Source organism: Myotis lucifugus, unplaced genomic scaffold, assembly GCF_000147115.1.
Source record: "Myotis lucifugus unplaced genomic scaffold, Myoluc2.0 scaffold_61, whole genome shotgun sequence".
Lineage (NCBI taxonomy): Eukaryota > Metazoa > Chordata > Mammalia > Chiroptera > Vespertilionidae > Myotis > Myotis lucifugus.
In genome coordinates this window covers 4,534,933-4,558,061 of record NW_005871109.1, presented here as the reverse complement: position 1 = coordinate 4,558,061, position 23,129 = coordinate 4,534,933, and positions in this window count along the sequence as shown.

The window sequence follows — 23,129 nt, the reverse complement described above, 5'->3', positions numbered from 1 at the left end:
GGCCAAAAGTGGGTGACAGACTACAGGTTTTAGAATCAATTTGGGGGCAACTTTTGAACAAGTCTTTCATAAATGAACTGACACATCTCCTTAGAATGTGGGGTGCTTGCCTCCAATTATGCTAATCTCTGAAACAGAAAACAGGGATATCTCATTTAAAATCCTGTCACAGGCCTGGCCCTGCTATGGCTCAGTTGATTGGAGTGTAGTCCTGTGCAACTAAAGGTTGCCAGTTCGATTCTCTCTTTCTCTTTTCCTTCCCCTCTCACTAAAATCAGTAAACATATCCTTCGGTTAGGATTTTTCAAAAATCCTGTTACAATTGCATCTATTTCTTTTTTTTTTTTTTAATTTTGTTTTATTGCTTAGAGTAGTGGTTCTCAAGCTTGGCTGCACATTAGAATCACCTGGGCATCTTTTTAAAATCCTGATTTCTGGGCCTCCTTCTCCGGAAATTCTGTTTCCTTGTTTTGGGGTGGGGCCACAACATTAGTAACAAAGAAACAGAATTTCCAGAGGATGAGGCCCAGAAATCAGGATTTTAAAAAGATGCCCAGGTGATTCTAATGTGCAGCCAAGGTTGAGAACCACTGGCTTAGAGTATTACAAAGAGTAGTACATATGTCTCCCTTTTTTCCCCCCTTGAGGTTCCCCCGGCCTCCCCTACCCCCCAGTGTCTTGTGTCCTTTGGTTATCCTTTTAACAATTGCATCTATTTCTTTCCCAGTTCTCTTTGCTTCTTATTATAGTCCAGCTGAAATATTTAGTTTGTTAGACCCTGTTGTGGGACCAACCTCTGTCTCGCATCTTCCTCTTATCTGAGACCATTCAGTAGTTCCTGTAGACTCAGTCATGACTTAGTCACTGGATGTAATCCTGTGCAGAGGCAGGAGGAATGTATGGCACTTTAGTCCCTCACTCTAGCATTTCCTATCAAGGTGGATGTTGGTCTGAAATTATGTTCCAATTTTATCAGATAGCTGACCTTCAGTCTCATTCTTGAGACTCAGCCCCGCCTTGGACTCCAGACCCCATCCATGGATTTCAGCCTACTGCCTTAGATCCAATCTTGATACCCTGCCCAGTGTCCTGATCCCCCCCACTCTCTGCTGGGGTTAATAATTTGGTAGACTGTAACCTGGAGCTGCTGGGGGCCATTTTTGTCACCACATAGGGAGAGCCTGCTTGGGGATGAAGTCAACTCAGAGGAAAGCAAAACTGAAACAGAGAGGCAAATTTGTCAGAAGATTGACCCATCCCTAAAGCCAGCAATCCACCAATGGACTCTGTGGTTTATTAACCAACATATTTACTTTTATTGCGTAAGTCAGCATGAGTTGGATTTCTGTTACTTGAAACTATGCAGCTAGCAAAGAAAGACTGACTGATATTTTCTTCTACTTTACCAGCTGGGTAAACCTGCAGGAAGGAAATACACAACTTGCTTTTGCCAGTTGAAGAAAACATGCTCAGGAATATAAATTAACATGTCCAGTATATGCATACAGCTAGAAAAGAGAAGACTTAAGATTTTTTAAAAAACATATTTCTTTATTGATTTAAGAGAGGAAGGGAGAGAGAAAGAGAGATAGAAACATCAATGATGAGAGAGAATCATTGATTGGCTGCCTCCTGCATGGCTCCTACTGGGGATAGAGCCCTCAATCCAGGCATGTGCCCTTGGCCAGAATCAAACCTGGGACCCTTCAGTCGACAGGCCGACGCTCTATCCACGGAGCCAAACCAGCTAGGGCAAGATTAAGATTTGAACAGGGCTCTGATAGGCTACAAAGCTTGTGTTGTTTTTATTGCATTATGCTACTGTTCTTATGTAACAGTTGAATGAATCTGTTTCTTTTCCTTTTGTAAAATGGGAATAACACTACCTATGTCCTAGTGTTATTATAAGAAATAGATATAATGTACTTGGTACCTGGCACTAAAAGGCATTCAAAAAATAGTAGTTATTTTAACACTCCGGTGTGGGGTGAATTTCCCGCCAAAATATAAGATGGCTCTGTCTTTTGGTTTTGTTCCATCCACCAAAAGGGTGGATTACAAACAAATATTTGGTAATACGCAGTTACAATCGGCCCGAGTTTACACGTTTCCCGCACTCCACCGCAAATCTATATGAACCGAGTTAAAGACGGCTCCCTCGGAGTACGCGCAATTCACGCGAGCCGACTTAACTCGTTTCCCCCACTCCAAGTGTTAATTATCAAACACCTTGACCTACAAGGACCTTGGGCTACTATATTCTAGAGCAGCGGTTCTCAACCTGTGGGTCGCGACCCCTTTGGGGGTCGAACGACCCTTTCACAGGGGTCACCTAAGACCATCGGAAAACACATATATAATCACATATTGTTTTTGTGATTAATCACTATGCTTTAATTATGTTCAATTTGTAACAATGAAAATACATCCTGCATATCAGATATTTACATTACGATTCATAACAGTAGCAAAATTACAGTTATGAAGTAGCAATGAAAATAATTTTATGGTTGGGGGTCACCACAACATGAGGAACTGTATTAAAGGGTCACGGCATTAGGAAGGTTGAGAACCACTGTTCTAGAGGGATTAAAACAACAAAAATAGCCCTAGCCGGTTTGACTCAGTGGATTGAGTGTTGGCCTGTGGACTGAAAGGTCCAGGGTTTGATTCCAGTCAAGGGCTTGATCCCCAGTAGGGGGTGTGCAAGAGGCAGCCAACCCATGATTCTCTCTCATCATTGATGTTCATGTCTCTCTCTCCCTCTCCCTTCCTCTCTGAAATCAATAAAAATATATTTTTTTAAAAAAGCAAAAAATCGTGGTCAACACCTCCAGGGAGTGAAAAATCTAAGTACAGGAAGAGACACAATGTTAAAGAGAGTGAGGGGCAGTGTAAACTGTCATGTGTTTGTAAAAAACCTTGATAGCAGAGGAAGGAGACCATTTCTTCTCAGGTGATCCAAAATGACTTCATGAAAGAAGTGAAGCCCAACTGGCGTGGCTCAGCGGTTGAGTGTAGACCTATGAACCAGGAGGTCATGGTTCCATTCCCAGTCAGAGCACATGCTTGGGGTGCAGGCTCAATCCCCAGGAGGGGGCGTGCAGGAGGCAGCCCGTAAATGATTCCCTCTCATCATTGATGTTTCTATCTCTCCCTTCCTCTCTGAAATCAATAAAAATATATTTTAAACAAACAAAGAAAGAACAATTGGAATCTGGGCCCTAGAATAAACAGAATTTTTGATAAGCAGAGATTGGAAGGAAGAGCATCCCAGAAAAAAATGGGTGGGGTGAGGGGCAAAAAAATGCATGGCTATGTCTATGGGATTACAGAACATATCCACAAGGCTGGAGTATAGAATCCATATAGGAGGAGGAGCTAAAGCTGGAGAAGTTTCCTCCTGCCAGACCTGGGTGGTGGGTGTGCTGAAGAATATGGCTTCTCTTCTCTTCTCTTCTCTTCTCTTCTCTTCTCTTCTCTTCTCTTCTTTGAAACATTTTGGACAAGTGTTTGTACAGGATGAAAGTTATGATTGGTCAGAAAATCACTTGGGTCCTCTTTCGAAATGGATGAAAGTTATGATTGGTCAGAAAATCACTTGGGTCCTCTTTCGAAATGCACACTGACCACTTGTCCCTGGTACAGCGAGACCAACGATTGGAAAACATCAGCCCTGAGGCAGAAACATTATTTCAGAGGTTATTGTCTCTGTGTCAAAAGGGCCCCAGGACTTGTACACAAATGGGGGAGGACCTGTATTCATCCCTCCTGTAGATTTCTACAATCATTTCCTTCTAGCTGTTCTCTCTGCCTCCAGTCCTCTCCATTTCAAACTATTTTATATTTTATGTCCATATTTTTTTAATGCTATGATCAGCTTTATTTTTTAAAAATATATTTCATTGATTTTTTTTTTTACAGAGTAAGGGACAGGGATAGAGAGTTAGAAACATCGATGAGAGAGAAATGATCAGCTGCCTCCTGCACACCCCCCACTGGGGATGTGCCCGTAACCAAGGTACATGCCCTTGACCAGAATCGAATCTGGGACCCTTCAGTCCGCAGGCTGACACTCTATCCACTGAGCCAAACCAGTCAGGGCTTTTATGACCATATTAATCTTCCTGTTCTGATCCTTTCATCCCAACTCCAAAACATTTCATGATAAGCAACGATCTACAGAACAGACTAAAATTCTTTGGTGTGTGTTTTTTTTTTTTATGAGATTGTAACCGCCTTTCAGACCTTGCTTTCTGCTATTTGTCATCAGGAATCTCCTGGTCCAGCTAAATTGAACAACTCAAGAGTCCCTTGCTTTCCTGTCTCCAAGCCTTCTTCATGCTGCACACTCTGCCTGGAATACCACTCCACATTTCCCTTCTCATCTATCTTCATCTTCTCCATCCTTGAAGGCTCAGTTCAAATGCCTTTCCTGACCCCCTCTCTCTCCCACCCTGCCTTTGATAATGTCTCTCCATTCTGAACTCCCATAGAATTTTACCTATATCTTTATGTGTGTCTCATTTGCTTTACTCATCTTTATTTTTAAAAAATCAAAATTTAAAATACAAAATCATGTAATAAATGAAATAATAATCACACATGTTCCCAGGACTACCAATTATTAAGTTTCATATTTGCTTCCATATTTTTAAAAGAAGTGAAAAATTATAGGTAAAATTGAGTCTCCTTTAACCACACGCTCTCCCACTCAGTTCCATTTCCCCTCTCAATGTTCAGCGGCAACTGCCACCATGAGTTTGGTGTGTATCTTTCCATCCCATTCTTTATCATTTTATTTGTATACATATATGTATCTATCACCAACAGATTGTGATGTTCTGTGTGTTCTTAAATTTATATTCACGGTATAAATGGTATATGTATCATTTTGCATTTTGTTTTTATTATTCCCAAAATGTTTGAGACCAATTCAGGGTGATATATGCATAAACTACATTTTATTTATCCACTTTTGGATAAAAACTTAGGTTGCTTCCACCTTTTTGCTATTATAAACAATGCTGCAGAGGACATCCTCACACTTGTTTCTTTGTACACAGGAGTGGGAGTTCTTTGGGATACATACCCCCAACTGTAATTGCTAAGTTATACTGTATGAACATTTAAAGATTTTTAAAGTTCTGGTAAAATACACATAACAAAATTTACCATATTAACCATTTTAAAGTGTATAGTTCAGTACTGTTAAATGCATTCATTGTTGTGCAACCAATCTTCAAAACTCTAAACATCTTGCAAAACTGAAACTCTAAGGGTATATACATTTTTAACATATAATTACATGCATGACATTTAATCTGCAAAACTGTGAACTTTATAAATGTGTAATCAACATCTCATTATTTTCTACATCTAGCAAAGTGCATTTCACCATAGTTTAACACAGTGGTCGGCAAACCGCGGCTCGCGAGCCACATGCGGCTCTTTGGCCCCTTGAGTGTGGCTCTTCCACAAAATACCACGTGCGGTATTTTAAATATGAGGGAAGCTTTTCTCAACAGGTTTCAGGAATTCAGAAACAGCAAAGCGACGTTAGCCTTTGTTAAAAAACCTCTCAATGCTACTGTAACAGAATTAAATTTTTCTCCCTTTAATATTGACATTGGCAACTTTGAAATGCAATTGCTGGATTTAAAAAACAAAGAACTGTGGAGCTCGAAATTTGAATGTCTTTGTGCTGATATAGAAATATTGGAGAAAAACAAATGTGAACTTAGTTCACAGCACAAGTGGTCTGCTTTGAAAGAGCTGGAGAAGGAAGATATGTTGATTTTTAACACCTGGAATAGTATTCCTGACTCATATAATCAACTGAAAAAACTAGCGTTTGCTGTTTTTTCCTTATTCGGGTCTACATATTTATGCGAACAATCATTTTCAAGCATGAACCTTATCAAGAGTAAATTGAGAAGTCGTCTTAATTGATGAGAACCTGGAATCGTGCCTAAAATTAAAAACAACAACATACAAACCTGACTTACCCAAACTTTCCAAGGAGATGCAAGGCCATTGTTCACATTAGTGTTTGTCAGTCATTGTCATGATTTAATTTTATGGATATTGTAAGGTAAATTGTAAGGAATTTAATTTTATCAATAAATAATATCGTTATTAAGTATAATATCAAGTTTTATCCAACGTACCTATAGTTTAACTAAGACTTAAAACTTTAAGTAAAGTTTATTAAGTTAATTTTAGGGAACGTTGTGGAGTAAAAGAAGATGTAGTGTTGAGGATTGAGAAAGGTATGTTGAGATGGTTTGGACATATAGAGAGGATAAACGAAAGGAGATAGACGAAACAAGTATACAAGATGAGTGTGGATGGGAAAGTTGGAAGGGGTCGACCTCAGCGAACGTACCACAATCAGATTGAGGACGTTTTTAGCAAAGGCCAGCTTAGGAGTACCCTAATTAAGTTAATAAAAATGTACCTATCTATATAGTTTAAGTTTAAAAAATTTGGCTCTCAAAAGAAATTTCAATCGTTGTACTGTTGATATTTGGCTCTGTTGACTAATGAGTTTGCCAACCACTGGTTTAACACACAGATGCAAACCAATGTTTGTTAAGTGAATGAAAGAATCAATGAATCAAGAGGAATAATACAATTTTCACAATTATAGTGAGATGAGATTTCCTCATTACACAGATGAGGTATTTGAACTCAGCTCTGGCAACCTCATCTATTTGGAACATAGCCTGCAAGCCAAAAAAGGACAGCAATGACTTCTGAACAGATAAAATAGTAGATCTCCCCCTCCGCAAATAATTCATGCTCTAAAGCATATGTACTTTACCTTAGGACAGCGGTTCTCAACCTGTGGGTCGAGACCCCTTTGGTGGTCGAACGACCCTTTCACAGGGGTCGCCTAAGACCATCCTGCATATCAGATATTTACATTATGATTCATAACAGTAGTAATATTACAGTTATGAAGTAGCAACGAAAATAATTTTATAATTGGGTCACAACATGAGGAACTGTATTTAAAGGGCCAGAAGGTTGAGAACCACTGCTTTAGGAGATACCTTTGGGACTTTTATTTGGAGTGTACTTATTATTTACTAGTAGCCTGGTGCACAAAATTCGTGCACATTAAAAGGGAATTAATTGCCCTAACCGGTTTGGGTCAGTGAATAGAGCATCGGCCTGCAGACTCAAGGGTCCCAGATTCGATTCCGGTCAAGGGCATGTACCTTGGTTGGGGGCACATCCCCAGTGGGGAGTGTGCAGGAGGCAGCTGATCGATGTTTCTCTCTCTCTCATTGATGTTTCTAACTCTCTATCCCTCTCCCTTCCTCTCTGTAAAAAATCAATAAAATATATTTTTTAATAAAAGGGAATTAATTAGCAGAGATATTTTAATATTGCTATTTGCCCTTTCTCTATAATAGAAGTGTGAGAGATAAAAGGAAATTAGTAAAATATATATGAAAGTAATATATAAATTGATTAATAAATACACAGTAACAAAAGGATATAACACCAGCAGAGGCATGATATAAAAACGACAAAAAACATGATATGAAAACAACAAAAACATGATATAAAAACAACAGTGATGCAAACAATGACTGATAAAGTGATTAAACTTATTCTAATATCTCCCTGTACACCACATTAAGAGTGAAAACACTTTCAGAGTGCTTGACTAATTTCCCTTGTGATGAAGTATTTAAACTTTAACTGTAACATCACATGCTCTTCAAACTCGAGAGAAAGCAACATATAACTGACCATGTGCAAAAACGGGTTCAGGTAGGAATATGCCTACTTTGTCTAGAGTTTGTCCTTGTGATTTATTAACAGTCATCATAAATGCTGGCATCATGGGAAACCATCATCGAATCAATTTAAATGGGAGGCCAGTGTCAGATGGGGACAAATTAATTCTTGGAATCAGAACAGCCTCTCCCTCTGCAGCTCCTGTTAATACTTCAGGTTAGATTATGTTAGGTCGTAATCTTTTGATAATAAATCTGGTACCATTACAAAGACCCCATTTACTATTGAGATTTCTCAATAGCATGATGATTGCACCCACTTTCAATTTTAATTTATGACACGGCATTCCCAAAGGAGTAATACTATTAAGAAATTCAATGGGAAAATTTTCCTTTTCAGCATCATCTGTGGAATCAATGGAATCATCACTCAAATATGTGTGAAAATCTCCATTGAGTATATCCAAATTTTCTTCATTTAATTTTTGAACATGCTCATTTTATGGACAAAGAATTGCATGTCTAGATATATTTTTAATATTATCTATAGCAGTGGTTCTCAACCTTGGCTGCACATTAGAATCACCAGGGAATCTTTTTAAAATCCTGATTCCTGGGCCTCATCCTCTGGAATTTGTTTCTTTGTTATGGGGTGGGGCCACAACTTAGTAACAAAGAAACAGAATTAAAACTTTATTGTGGGGAGCCGCTACAGTGTTTTGGACAGGTTCAAGCCTTGGACTGATGAGAGGGCACAGTCCTCTCATTGCCACGTGCAAGTCCCAGCTTGGAGGGCAGGGCCCACCCAGCACAATTATAGCCAACAGCTGTAGTTGTAAGCTTGAACCTATGGTCCAAACACATGGCCCCACGTGCCTGAGTGATGTGGGCTTGATAGAGTTCAGGTGCATGTAGTTGAGTAGGATTGAAACCCAGGAGAATGTTGTAAACATCTTGGTCACACCCTTACTTTGCCTGTAGCATCTACTATAAAATAAAGGCATGGCTGTGGGCGTGGGCGCTGTCTCTCAGAGAAGCAGCGTCCCACCAAGACCCAGCTTTCATTCTCTTGTCTGTCTTTTCTAAGCCTTTCAGTCGCCCCCACTCAGGTTCACCCTTGGCTGTGCTGGCGCGGCACACTTTAGAAAGATATGCCTCCAAGCTCCCAGGGTGGGTTCCTGCCTCAAACCCCGCCCTTACAGGAAACAACTTCGGGAAACAGCTTGGGGGAGGGCGCAGCCATTGCCAAGACAACCCCTGCAGGACTGACTTCCTTCCGCTTGGTCACTGCGGTTGTGGTCCTGATGAACACCACCCATGGTTTTTACATAAGTAGATTTGTTTGTTTGTTTATTGTTAATCCTTACCCGAGGATGTTTTTCCATTGATTTTTAGGGAGAGTGTAACAGAGAGGGAAAGACAGAGAGAAACAAATCGATTGGTTGCCTCCTGCAGGAGCCCCAACCAGGGCCCCAGGCCGGGGAGGAGCCTGCAACTAAGGCAGTGGTTCTCAACCTGTGGGTCACGACCCCTTTGGGGGTCGAACGACCCTTTCACAGGGGTCACCCAAGACCATCGGAAAACACACATATAATTACATATTGTTTTTGTGATTAATCACTATGCTTTAATTATGTTCAATTTGTAACAATGAAATTGGGGGTCACCACAACATGAGGAACTGTATTAAAGGGTAGCAGCATTAGGAAGGTTGAGAACCACTGAACTAAGGTACATGCCCTTGACTGGAATCAACCTGGGACCCTTTGGTCCACAGGCCGATGCTCTGTCCACTGAGCCAAACCAGCTAGGGATGGAGTGTACTTATTATTTAAAATTTTTATTATAAAGCATGGCATATTTGGTGTAAAATTAGGGGATTACAAAAATATACAAAATATATATTTAAAAAATCACCTTTTGTTGTAGATAGAAATGCACTGGTCAGATTCCCCTTCTGGAAAGAACTTACTGCCCAGCTGCAGGGAGTATGGCCAGCTGACAACCTTCCACAGTTAATCTCTTGTCTATCCTCAGCTTTTCAGCCAAACTCACTCTCTTCTCAGAGTGGGCCCAAGGCAATGACTGTGGAAATTGGTACAAAGGCCTGGCTATTTCCATCCATACAATAGCCAATCTTTGCTCCAAAACTCCCTGTTGAGATGGCAGAAAGTTTGTATCATGTTTGACCACTCCACCTGCCCAATCCTGCTTCCTCCCCTTTCTTTTCAAAGGTGTAATTTCCCAACTAACTTTTTTTTATTCCTAACTTCAATTCAGCATTTGCTTCCTAGAGAACCCAACTGGCACTCTTAACTCTATCATCCTAATTCCTAGAGGGAAACACCACAGCCATTCTGAAGTACTTCTTTCCAGTCTGTTTACTATGAATATATGTACTTTGGCACTGCTTTTATTTTCACTCATTTTAAAATTAGCATTGTAATATGAAATGAAATAATTCTCAAAAATATGATTTTAAAAAGCATCATGTGGATGCAATTTTTAAAAATTGTTGCATTGTTAGACATTTACTTCGTTGCCTGTTTTTGCTTCTAAATAAATAACCCTGCAATTACTATTGTATATAAATCTTTTTCCACATCTGTAATTATCACCTTAGACTATACACATAGAAATGAAATTACTAGGCAACAGGTTTGTATGCTTTTTATTTATTTATTTTAACTCTTGTGAGTTTATTTGAGCCAAAATGTCAACAATGGTCAGGAAGCAAAATCTCAAGGGATTGAGATAATGCTCCAGTATGCTTTTATTTTTTGCCGTATAAAAATGAAGTTTTAAAATATTTCATTGAAAATATTTTTTAAAATATTGAAAAATGTTTTTAATACTTCAATATCACTACAAAATGTATAATGAAAAACAGTAGTCTTCTGCCTTGTTCCTCTGCATAGCCCTAAGACAAATATTTTCCATTTTTCACTGTTGCTTCGGATATTTGCCTTCATATTTCAAAATGATGTGTTTGTTTTTATGTCCTCATGTATCTGCGTTAAACATGCTCCATTGCCTTCCTGCTGTGGTCGATGAGGATGTAGCACTCTTACAAATGTACCACCTTCCCAACCCATTTCTCCTTGCCCATCCTCCCAAAGTACTTAAACCATAATTTTGGCTTATATCAATAACCAATATTTGTGAACAGTATGAATATTTTTCACAGGTGAGTTGAAAAGTGTAATCTGACTCCTTTCTTGTGAATAAGAAGCCCATTTTACTTCATCTGCACTGACCCTGGGTAATGACTTTTAAAAAGTGTTTCCTTTTCTGATATTAAAAGTAAGACATGATCACGATGGAAAATCTATTTAATTCAAAAACATAAAAAGAAAGAGACATTAACTGTAATCACACTCCTTGTTTGAACTGCTGCTCTTGCCACTTCTTTGATCCCTTGTCTTCTCTCCAGATACCCATGCCAATGCTACCTGGGCCGTCTACAGAGTGTCACTGAGAAGCCCTTGACCTCTTGGAGCGTCTGCTCCCTGCTACTGATACTTTGAATCTGTCCCTGCCAACTTGCAGACCTCCACCTCCCATCTCTCTCTAGTCAGTAGGCGTGGCTGTTTCTCATGCACAATTCTTTTTAGTAGGGACCCTGAAGCAGTGTGTGCTGGGTTCTTAATAATTCCGTTCCTTCAGTATACCGCCTAGAAGAGTACCTGGGCCCCTGGTAAGTCAGTGTTTCCATTTTAGTGCACAGCCTTCTCTTTTCCAGTGCAGCTTTATCGAATCCTCACAAACATTATTTTCTCTAACACTCAGACCCTGTGGCCAATGGAGATTTCTTCCTCAGTGAGGGACTTTCCCTTTTAGGAATCCATTATTCCTTCCTACAATCTGTGTTTCATCATGTTCATTTTTTAAAAAATATGTTTTTATTGATTTCAGAGAGGGAAGGAGAGGGAGAGAGATAGAAACATCAATGATGATGAGAGAGAACCATTGATTGGCTGCCTCTTCCCCCCCCCCCACTGGGGATCCAGCCTCAACCTGGGCATGTGCCCTTGAATGGAATCCAACCCGAAACCCTTCAGTCCGCAGGCGACACTCTATCCACTGAGCCAAACCTGCCAGGGCTCATGTTCATTTTTAAACCCGAATTTTATCTCCCATAGTACTTCTGGACCCCAAAAAAATCAAGGGGAAGGGAAAGAAGTTTCAGCAATAGTCCAGAGCCCACATGACCTCGGGGCTCTCCACTAACCAGAACACTGAGCTGTACACCATCTATGAGAGTGCTGGTAAACTCCTACTCATCTATCAAGCCACCCACCCTCCTTTCCTCTTCCCTCTCTATTCACTTAGTTGTTCCCTCTCCTGTTCATACTTAGATCAGAGCCTGTATTACGCAGTATTATAATTATGTGCTTATGAGTTAATCTCTTCGGTATCTCCCCACCCCGCCCCCAGCTCCCAGAGGGCAGAAATCTATGTACTACAACTTAAGACGAAGAATAGGCATAAAATATTTATGGGAGGGATGGGGGTGTGGATGAGCTGACTGTGCTGAAGTGCTTTAAATACCAGCAAAAGAACTCAAACCAAAAGACAAGAGGGAGGTGTTACATTTTGAGCAGCACGATGGCTTGAAGAACACAGTGTACAGTAAAAATGTGCCAGGTCATTGTGTGAGAGTTGGATGGGAATGCGGCTAAACCAGTTAGGAGCTCACTGCGGCGACCTGCACTGGTGTTAGGAGTACAAGCTGGTTGCAGTGGCATGGACAGGAACAACTACACCTTTTATTTGTTCAATCGAAGTAATAAAAACTGAGATTTGCTGTGTTCCTTCATTTCCTAGGCTGTGCCAACACCACCCAGGTGGGTATGGAATCACCCCCATTTCACCCATGGGCAGAGTGAGATTGGGCCAGAGTAAGAGACTCGCTGGGAGTCTCAGACCCGGCAAGTGGCAGGTGCCGAGTTTCCAACATCCATCTCTCCAGACCCCGGGCGCCCCAGGCCTCAACTGTCTATCCCCTCTCGGCACTGCGGTGAGGACTATTTTCCCGAGCGGAGGCCTCAACCAATGTAAGGTGAAGGGTGGTTCAGGGACTCTTTACGCAGCTTCCAAGCCCTTCCGAGGACCTTCCAGACCCGCACCCAAGGGCAGATGGAGGCGCGTCACGGTGGCGAGCGGAAGCCGCTGAGTCACCGCGGGGCAGGGACACAGCCTGTTAGGGAGCCGGCGGGAACCACCGCTGCCAGTGACCGGAAGGCTGACTCAGCGCCGGCGACGCTGCGAAGGCGGACGGGGAGGGCGGACGCCCGGCTCCCGGGCCCAGGCGCATCCGGCCACTGCGCCGCGCCGACCCGGCAGCGCGCAGGCATTAGGCAGCTCAGCCCCGATTAGGCGCAGGTTTGCAGGATCCCCACCGGGGACTGGAATCTGAGGTTACAATTTGAAATCTTGAAGTGGCCGCAAGCAACAGGTACTGTCATGCAGGTGTCAGTGGAAGCTGCTGCTCTTGTGAAAGGAGACATGCAGTGTCCCAAAGACTGGGTAGATTTTGAAGATCAAAGGGACTTGCCCTATAGACCGAACTTTATTTGCCTGACTCAGTTCCAAAATGCAGTAAATAATAATTAAAACACTCACACATAGCCCTGGCCGGTGGTATAGTGGTTAGAGCACCGTCCCTTACGTGTGGGAGGCAATCAGTGGATGTGTCTCTCTCAATAAATGTCTCTCTCTCTCACCCCTCCTTGTTCCCTTCCATTCTCTCTGGAAAAGCAATGTAAAAATAATATGCTCAGGTGAGGATGAACAAAAACAAACAAACAAAACACTTATACATAATTATTTTTTAACTAGAGGCCCAATGCATGAAATTCCTGCAAGAGTAGGCCTTCGGCCCTAATCGGTTTGACTCAGTGGATAGAGCGTCAGCCTGCAGACTGTAGGGTCCCAGGTTTGATTCTGGGCATGTACCTTGGTTTGGGACACATCCCCATTAGGGGTGTGCAGGAGGCAGCTGATTGATGTCTCTCTCTATCACTCTCCCTTCCTCTCTGTAAAAAAAATCAATAAACTATATATATATATATATATATATATATATATATATATATATGCCTTCACAGATATATCCAGCCCATTGAAAGATACCATTTCAATATATATATGCCTTCACAGCCTCAGCGGCTGCCTCCATCCATCCCCTGGCTGCAGTACAGGCTTCCTTGGGAAGGACCTCCGGTCTGGTTAGCATATTACGCTTTTATTATTATAGATGCAAGAGCAAAACTTCTAGAACTCCAAGAGAAAATAAACCTTGGTTCTAAGATAAAGTTCTAACAAGATGGGAGCATTGCAGGGGGACTTTCTAGAGGTTCTGGATTAACTTGATTCAAAGGTGTTCTCCAGTTTCTCCCCACTCCTACACTATTGATACCTGAACCCATTTTTGTATAGTGATGTTTTGTTGGTTTTGTTCAAATTTCTTTTTTAGTCAAAAGAAATTTAGAGGGAGGGAGAGGACTATCACCTACTAGTAATTACAGACCCTAAACCAGAAACCACGATTTCTTTTGTTTCTCTCCTTACAGTTTTGTTCACAAGAACTTTTTATATAAAGTTTTTATATTACAGAGCTATAATTTTCTATTTCACTGTTTTCAGGAATGTCATATAAGCATTTGCCCATGTGTCAGAGATCTTCAGGATCATGATTTTAAATAACTGCATTATGCTCAGAATATAAGCTACTAAAATATCCTTCTGTTGCTGTGCTTGTAGGTTGTTTATTGTTTGGAGTTGCTCTTTACTTGTTTCTAATTGCCAGCCTTTGTCCTCCATCAGGAGAGGTTCTCACGGGGCAAAATGGTGGAACCTCATGAGGAAAAGTGGCTGCCAACCGTGGTACTACAGGAAAGCTTCTTTTCTTTTTAAGAGTTGTCATCATTTCCCCAGATATTCTTTTTTAAAAAAATATTTTTATTAATTTTAGAGAGGAAGGGAGAGAGATAGAAACATCAATGATTAGAGATAATCATTGATCAGCTGTCTCCTGCACACCCACACTGGGAATGGAGCCTGCAGCCCAGGCATGTGCCCTGACTGGGAATCGAACCATGACCACCTGGTTCATAGGTCGACATTTAACCACTGACCCACGCTAGCCAGGCTCCCCAGAAATTCTTTTGATATTTTATCCCACTTGGATAACCACAGTCTTTTTTTTTTTTATGCTATAACTGATTGTGGTTGTACACATTGAAAAGGGCTAGACCTCTGTCAGGAGTCTGACAGAAGTGGCATTCAGAGTTGTGTCTGAGACATTTTCAGATTTTCATCAAGCAGTTTGTGTTCAAGTGCCTCTGTGTACTGTCTTCCCTGTGACTCAGAATAAGTTACTTAAACTAGCTCAGTTTCAGTTTTCTCATATGAAAAATGGGGATGATAATAATAGGCCACACTTAATAAACTGTGGCAAATTGAGGTCATATTTGTAAAGTGAGTGCTTAGAATGATTGCACATAGGGCTCAGTAAATGTTTACTTATAGATAAGCATTATGGTATTGTTGCTATTAAAGAGAACATTAGCTCCGTACAAAGTAATGATACCCACATCTGCCATGGCCACCAAGGCTTAAACAGTAGAAGTATTTCCTTATAAACTCTCCCCCTTTGAAAATTAACTTAATGTGTAATTCTGCTTACCCAGATTAGTAATTTCATAGTTAGAGAAAATGGAGAAAGCTGAAAATAGATATAATGTCACAAGATCTTTTAAAAACAATATATATTTTTTTATTGATTTAGAGAAGCAAGGAGAGGGAGTGAGAGATAGAAACATCAATGATAAGAGAGAGTCATTGATCAGCCGCCTTCTGCATGACCCTTACTGGGGATTGAGCCCGTAATCTGGGTAGGTGCCCTGACTGGGAATCGAACCCTGACTTCCTGGCTCAAAGGTTGATGCTCAACCTCTGAGCCACACCAGCCGGGCAAATGTCATAAGATCATTTGGAAAAGGTTTTATATTTGGAAACTTGGACCTCTCTGGGGCAATGGGAGTGAAGGGGGCGGGGGTGGTGAGGAGAAGATCAAGAAATGGTTGCTTTTCAATTTAAGCTCTTTTGCACTACTTTGTAACCATGCACACATATTCTTTACTTTTGCTTTGCTTATTGTTGTTTGTTTGCTTGTTGTTTTGGATGTGTGACCTGAGTAATTGCTTTTGAGTCAGCTTGCTTGATGATTCTTCAAATTGAAAACAGTCCCAGATCTGGTTCTGGTGTAATACAAACTAGAGATTTGCTTTTTCACTGTTCTGTCTTAGGTACTGTTTTCAACTGCTACTACTCATCCAATTCAACACATATGTGTTAAGTGGCTATTATCTGCTAGGCATTATGCTAGGTCCTGAAGACATTCTTCAAACAGCCAACCGAAATTTGAAACATGGTGTGTACCAGCTACATAGAATGGATTTTTGTTATAGACTTCTGTGATTGTGGGTCTGTGGGCATGTTAGCGAATCTTGAGATGATGTAATAGAATGCAGTTTTCTTTGCAACAGAGCTGGACCTAGAACATTCTATTTCAAATTCCAGAGTCCGGCACATGTGAAATAAAGATAGGGCTGACTTTGGGCCCTGGGGTAAAGAAGTCTCTTCCACTAAATACTGCTTTTCTGGAGCTCTGCCTGAAGATAATGTTATACCAAAGGGCCCTGTGGGCACTTTGCTGGAGAAATTATTTGATTCAAATCAATTCAATTCAAAATTATATATTGAGTGTCTACTACTTATAAGCACTGAGGTAGGAGTGGGAGATGAGCCAAAGATGAAAACAACCCAGACCTTGAAACTCATCATCTCTTAGGAGACTTAAAATTTGTTCTAATCCAGACACTTGTCTTTTTAAAATCTTTAATGGGTCTCTTTTGCTTTCAGATTTTTTTTTCATCTAAAAAAGCCCTCACTAAATTTAAATATGTACCATGCTAGGGATTGAGGATACCATTTCAAAGAATTACATTACTGATTGAAATGTCATTTATGGCATCTGACTCATCAACACAACACACTTGTATTAGTCTGCATTTGTGGCTGTAACATTATAATTTTGCTATGTATAGTTGCAAGCATCTGACTAATTGCTTTATACCTTCTAGTGTAGTTGTCCATGAGTAATTGCATACTTAAATACATATTATTATAAATCATTTCCTTTTATTTTTTCCTTGGGTTACATTTAAAGCACTATATTGATTTTTTTTAAAAATATGTGTATGTATTTAGACTATAGTATGTATGGAACTCATTTAAGAATAGTAGAGAGGCCCTGGCTGATGTTTCTCAGTGGTTAAAGCATTGGCCTGCACACCTAAGGGTCGTGGGTTCAATCCCCATTCAAGGGCATGTATCTGGGTTGCAGGTTCCATCTCTAGCCCCAACCAGGGCCACATGCAGGAGGTGATCAATTGATTTGTCTCTCTCACATTGATGTTTCTCTCTCTCTCTCTCTCTCTTTCTCTCTCTCCCCCTCCCTCGCTTCCACTGTCTCTAAAAATCAATGGGAAAATATCCTTTGGTGAGGATTAATTAAGAAAAAAAAAAAACAGTAGAGAGGCAAAAAGAAAAGGAAATAAAAAGAATGACAGAGAGGCCCTGGCTGGTATGGTTCAGTTAGTTGGAGTGTTGTCCCACACACAAAGGTGGTGGGTTCAATTCCTGGTCAGGGCACATAGCCAGGTTTTGAGTTCAATCCCCAGTCAAGGTGTGTATGGGAGGCAATTGATGATATTTCTCTTGCTCGTTGATGTTTCTCTCATTTCTCCCTCTCTCTCTCTTCCTTCCTCTCTTTAAGAACAATTTTAAAAAGAAGAAGAGCCTTGCCCATGTGGCTCAGTGGTTGAGTGTCGATCAGTGAACCAGCTGGTCACGGTATGATTCCTGATCAGGGCACATGCTGGGGTTGCGTGAAGGAGGCAGCTGAGCAATGATTCTCTCTCATCATTGATGTTTCTATTTCTCTTTCCCTCTCCCTTCCTCTCTGAAATCAATAAAAACATATTTTAAAAAAGATATTTGGCTTTTTAAAAAAAAGAATAGTAGAGAGGGCTTTACAAAAAGAGGTCTGATAGGGCTGAGAACTACTAGCCTAGTCAAAGAAACCGAAATGACTTATCCTGGCATTTATGGCCATCAGTGTCTTGTCTCAGGTTTATTTCTCTTTGCTATACCGAAGATTAGGCCTAGTTGTTTACTTGCTATTCCCAGGATTGGAGCAGTGCTTTCCACTCCCACAACTCTGAGGTCACCTTGTCCTATACCATAGGACTCTGTCACCTGTGACACATCTAATTGGCCAATCTATTCAGAGTCTGTCAAATTGCCCAAGAGAGTTGTTCAATAGGAATGATAATAATTAACCAGGTCAATCAAATTTTCTCTTGCAAAGATTGAATTTGAGACCTAGACAGTAAAATTGTTAGTAGCAGAGTCAGAAGCACACAGAGAAATGTAACTAGAAGTTATGACACAACAGAAGCCAGGAGTCTTGAGTATGCAGACACATAATGAGAAGTGGTAGTAGCATGCGCAGTAAATGCAGAAAGAGCTTCCCTATTTAGTGACAAACCATATAAAGAGATCCAGACAAAATACCTAATCCTTAAAAGCTGCCTTATATACAGTATCGCCTCCCAGTTCCCAAAATGAATTTAATCCCCCATGAGGCCTCAGCTCTACATGATTGAGATTCTTGTCTTCATTTTCCCACATAGTCCTGGAAGAAATCTTTATCACTTAAAGTAATGTGATCTTTGCAACCAAAGATCCTAACTCCCGCATTCTTCAAACCACGCTCTCTCATTTCTGTGCCTTTGGCATCTCCTCTACTTGCAGTGTTCTGCCTTCATAGTCTTGGAATTATCTAGAGTTCAGTTCAGACGTCACCTGCTCCATCCACCCACCCTGATATTTCAGCTGCAACTTATGACTCCCTATCTCCTCAAAGTTCATATTTCTATTTCTTTTAAGAATGTGTCTCACTTACAACTCTGTATAATGTAAAAGGATCATCACTATTGGAGTATTAGTATCTTAAAGTAAATACAATGACTATTTCATGTTTTTTTTAATCTTTATTGTTGAAAGTATTACATATGTCCCCTTCCTTCCCCCATCGACCCCCTCCAGCCCACCCTTACCCCCCGCCCAGGCCCTCACCACCTCACTGTCTGCGTCCACGGGTTATGCTTATATGCTGTACAAGGTCTTTGGTTAATTACCTCCCACCCACCCACCCTCCTCCGCCTTCCCTCTGAGATTCCACACTCTATGTCTTCTCTGTTTCCTTCATAGTAGAGCTAAGCATGGGGCCATGAACAGAATAGGTGCTTAATTATTTACTGCTACTTCTATTGATATGTTGCCTATCTTCTCCCATTTCTCAGGTATTAATTCTTTCGCGGTGCCCGTTATCTTTAAGAACATAGCATTGAGGCACTCTCCCTCCAGGGAGCACACCTGTGCCATTCCCTAACCCTTCTCCTTTCCCCACAGGCACTTAGCCCCTAACCTCGAAGGGACCCCATGAGACTTGCAACCATGGGGGCAATGGTCCTTGTTTCACTGTCCTAAGTATGTTTTTGCTGCATTCAATAAATTCTTGCTTGTTTTTGTACCAAAAAAAAAAAAAGAACATGGCATCGAACCAAAACTGATTTGCACACAGAAGGATTTCAATACATGTTTGCTGAATGGAAGATTTAACTTTCACTTGATATCTAGGTAAGCATCATGTCCTATGCCCTGGGCATCACAAGAATATACTCAAATACTTCAAATTAAATGTTTTCAGTAGTAAACAACTCCCACTGTATTGCGTGAAGGAGGCAGCCGAGCAATGATTCTCTCTCATCACTGATGTTTCTGTTTCTCATGGCTTTACCACCCTCCAAAGTCACTCAGGCTTAAAAACTTTAGGTTGTCTTGATTCCACATCTAAAGTTCCCTGGCCATAGTCTGGGTTTCCCCAAAAGTAGAACCTGATTTATAATGCCAATAGTTTATCAGGAGGTATAATTCCAGAGAGCAGAAGTGAGAAGTGAAAATAGGAAGGAGAAAGTGCTAACACAAGGAAAGGCTTTTCGTTGTCTACTACTACGGGAAACTGTCCTATAGAACTGAAGATTTATGAAATGTATTTCAGGGCCATCTGACCAAGAGAAGGGAGAGAAGACTCAGCAATCATTGCCCAATGGGCAAGGGTTGCCTCACAGACTATTAACTTCCACAAACTTTCAGGTTGCACATGCATAAGAGCTAAACATATTTTTGGGGGCATTCTGCATATGGCATCAGAGAAACCCTGAGGTAGGAAGTGAGAGGCCTGTGCCTCAGGCCTGAGGTGAGGCTCAGTCACAAACAGGTTGCATGGGTATATGTAAAGAACTGTAGTTGCAAGCCATAATTCATGGATGCTGACAGAAGGTATGAGACTCTTAGGTCAGAGACAAAGGACTTTGTTACTCAGGAAATATCAGTTTCATGTTTGTATCAGTACTCCATTTCTGGAGTAGTTGTCAATACTAGTAAGAACTAATTGCTGCCCTCCAGGGAGGAAGGGCTTTGATATAATCAATCTGCCACTAAGTATCTGGTTGGTCTCAATGGATGGAATAATACAGAGGGCATAGCATCCATCTCTTCTACTAACAGGTTGGGCATTCATTCAGTACAGTAGCCAGATCTGTTTTGTGAGTACGCAAAATAGGGTTTCTTCTTGTATTATTATTTATTAATTATTGTATTATTTTCCATAGGAACAACTGTACACCTACTTTTGTACTTTGTTAGTTCCTTTTCTCTCAGGGATTACAGCCTTACACTATCATTTTCTTTTCCTTTACCTGAAAATGGATACTTCATATATTTTGTCCAGTTTTATAGTTGTTTACAGTGAGGGGGGTTTTTGTAGTTACTCCATTATGGTCAGAAGTGGCATGTGTATGGGTTTGTAATTTACATCAATGTCATTATGCTATAAATTTAATTAAGGTGCTTCCATTTTCACACAACATTGTTTTCTAGATCTGTTCATATTGTTATAGGTATATAAGGGTTGTTGCTTTTCATTGCAGCCCAGTGTTCCAAGGTTGGAATTTGCTACTTTTATATTTCCACTAGAGGCCCAGTGCACAAAATTCGTGCACTGGTAGGGTCCCTAGTAGCTGCCAGCTGCCGGCCGGGGCCTCCCTCCCTTCTCCAGGCCACCCACCCCCTAGTCGAACTCCTGGACAACTCTGGTCAAGGGGACAATTTGCATACTACGCTTTTATTATATAAGATTGCCCTAAAAATAGATATCTGGGATGCTTTCTACTTTCCTCTACAATAACAAAAAGCTATGAGCCCTAGCCAGTTTTGCTCAGTGGAGAGAGCATCGGCCCATGGACTGAAGGGTCCTGGGATCAATACCAGTCAAGGGCATTTACCTCAGTTGCAGGCTTGATCCCTGACCCTGGTTGGGGCACATGTGGGAGGCAATCAAATGATGTGTCTCTCTCACATCGATGTTTCTCTCTCTGTCTCTCCCCCTCCCTTCCACTCTCTCTCTGAAAATCAATGGAAAAATATTCTCAGGTGAAGATTAATAACAACAAAAAAGCTATGAAGACTATACTCTGTAATACAGACCTAAAACTGGGAGTACTGTGTTACAGTGTGTAAGCATTATTTGGTTTTGCTAAGTACTTCAGATCATTTTCCAAATACTTGAATCAGTTTATACTCTTGTGAACAATGCACAAGGGTGCTAATATTTCCAAATACTTGTAAATACTTTTTATTTTGCAACTTTATCTTTTTTTGTTACTCCAATGAAATCAAAATGGTGTTTTATTGTTTTATGCTTCATAAATTATTCATTTCATTATGTCCCATTTAGTAATTCAAGCTTTCCCTTCTATGAATGCATTATAATAATATATTTTTATTTGGGATCTTATTTATACTGATTTGCAGAAATTCCATATATATACTTGATAATAATCCTCTGTGGTTTTTAGGTGTGGTAAACATATTTACAGAGTCTGTGTCTGTCTATTAACTTTATCTATGTTATCTTTTATTGGACAGAAACATTTTTGGTTTTCAGCTTTAAAAGCCTTTCCCTTCCTCTAAGTAAAAACATACAAACAAACAAAAACTCTCTTACACTTCTTCTCTTCTATTTCACAACTAGCTTTATAGTTGTTCTTTTCAAAATTATATCTTTAATCTATCTGGAATCCACTTGTGTATATAGTGTGAAGTAAGGATCCAGTCTTATTTTTCTACTTATAAAGAGCCAATTTTTCCAAAACTATCCCCTAAATACCTGCATTTCCCCCATTACTTTTGAGTGTCACCTTTGTCACATATGAAATTCCCATTTATATGAGGGTCCACTTTATAACTTTTGGTTCTGTTCCATTTTCAGAATTGTCTGTTTCTGAGCGAGTGAAAAACATGTATGTGCCCTTGACTGGAATTGAACCCAGGACCCTTCAGTTTGCAGGCCGATGCTTTATCACTGAGGCAAACCAGCTAGGGCAATAATGCTATATTATTAACTAAAGTCCATAGTCTACATTACAGATTACTCTTTGTGTTGTACATTCTATGGATTTTGATAAAAGTATAATGACATATAGCCCTTATTACAGTATCCTGTGGAATAGTTTCATCACCTAAAAATCTTCTGTGCTCTTTTCATAATGGCTTTTTTCACTTAGCAATATGCACTTAAGGTTCCCAAGGTTTTGTGTTTTTTTGTTTGTTTGTTTGTTTGTTTTTTAAATATATATGTATTTTATTAATTTTTTTACAGAGAGGAAGGGAGAGAGATAGAGAGTTAGAAACATCGATGAGAGAGAAACATCGATCAGCTGCCTCCTGCACACCTCCTACTGGGGATGTGCCTGCAACCAAGGTACATGCCCTTGACCGGAATCGAACCTGGGACCCTTCAGTCTGCAGGCCGACGCTCTATCCACTGAGCCAAACCGGTCAGGGCGGGTTCCCAAGGTTTTAGTGGTTTGATAGCTCATTTCTTTTGTTGTTGTTGTTAATCCTCAATTGAGGATATTTTTCATTGATTTCTAGAGAGAGTGGAAAGGAGAGAGGGGAAGAGAGAGAGTGAGCAAGCAAGAGAGAAACATCGATCTGAGAGAGACACATTACTTGGTTGCCTCCTGCACGTGCTCTGACGGGGGCCAGGAGATCAAATCTGCAATCCAGGTATGTGCCCTTGACCAGGAATCGAACCTGAGACCTTTCCGTGTGTGGGCTGACACTCTAACCACTTAGCAACACCAGCCAGGGCTCATTGATTTTTATTGCTGAGTAACA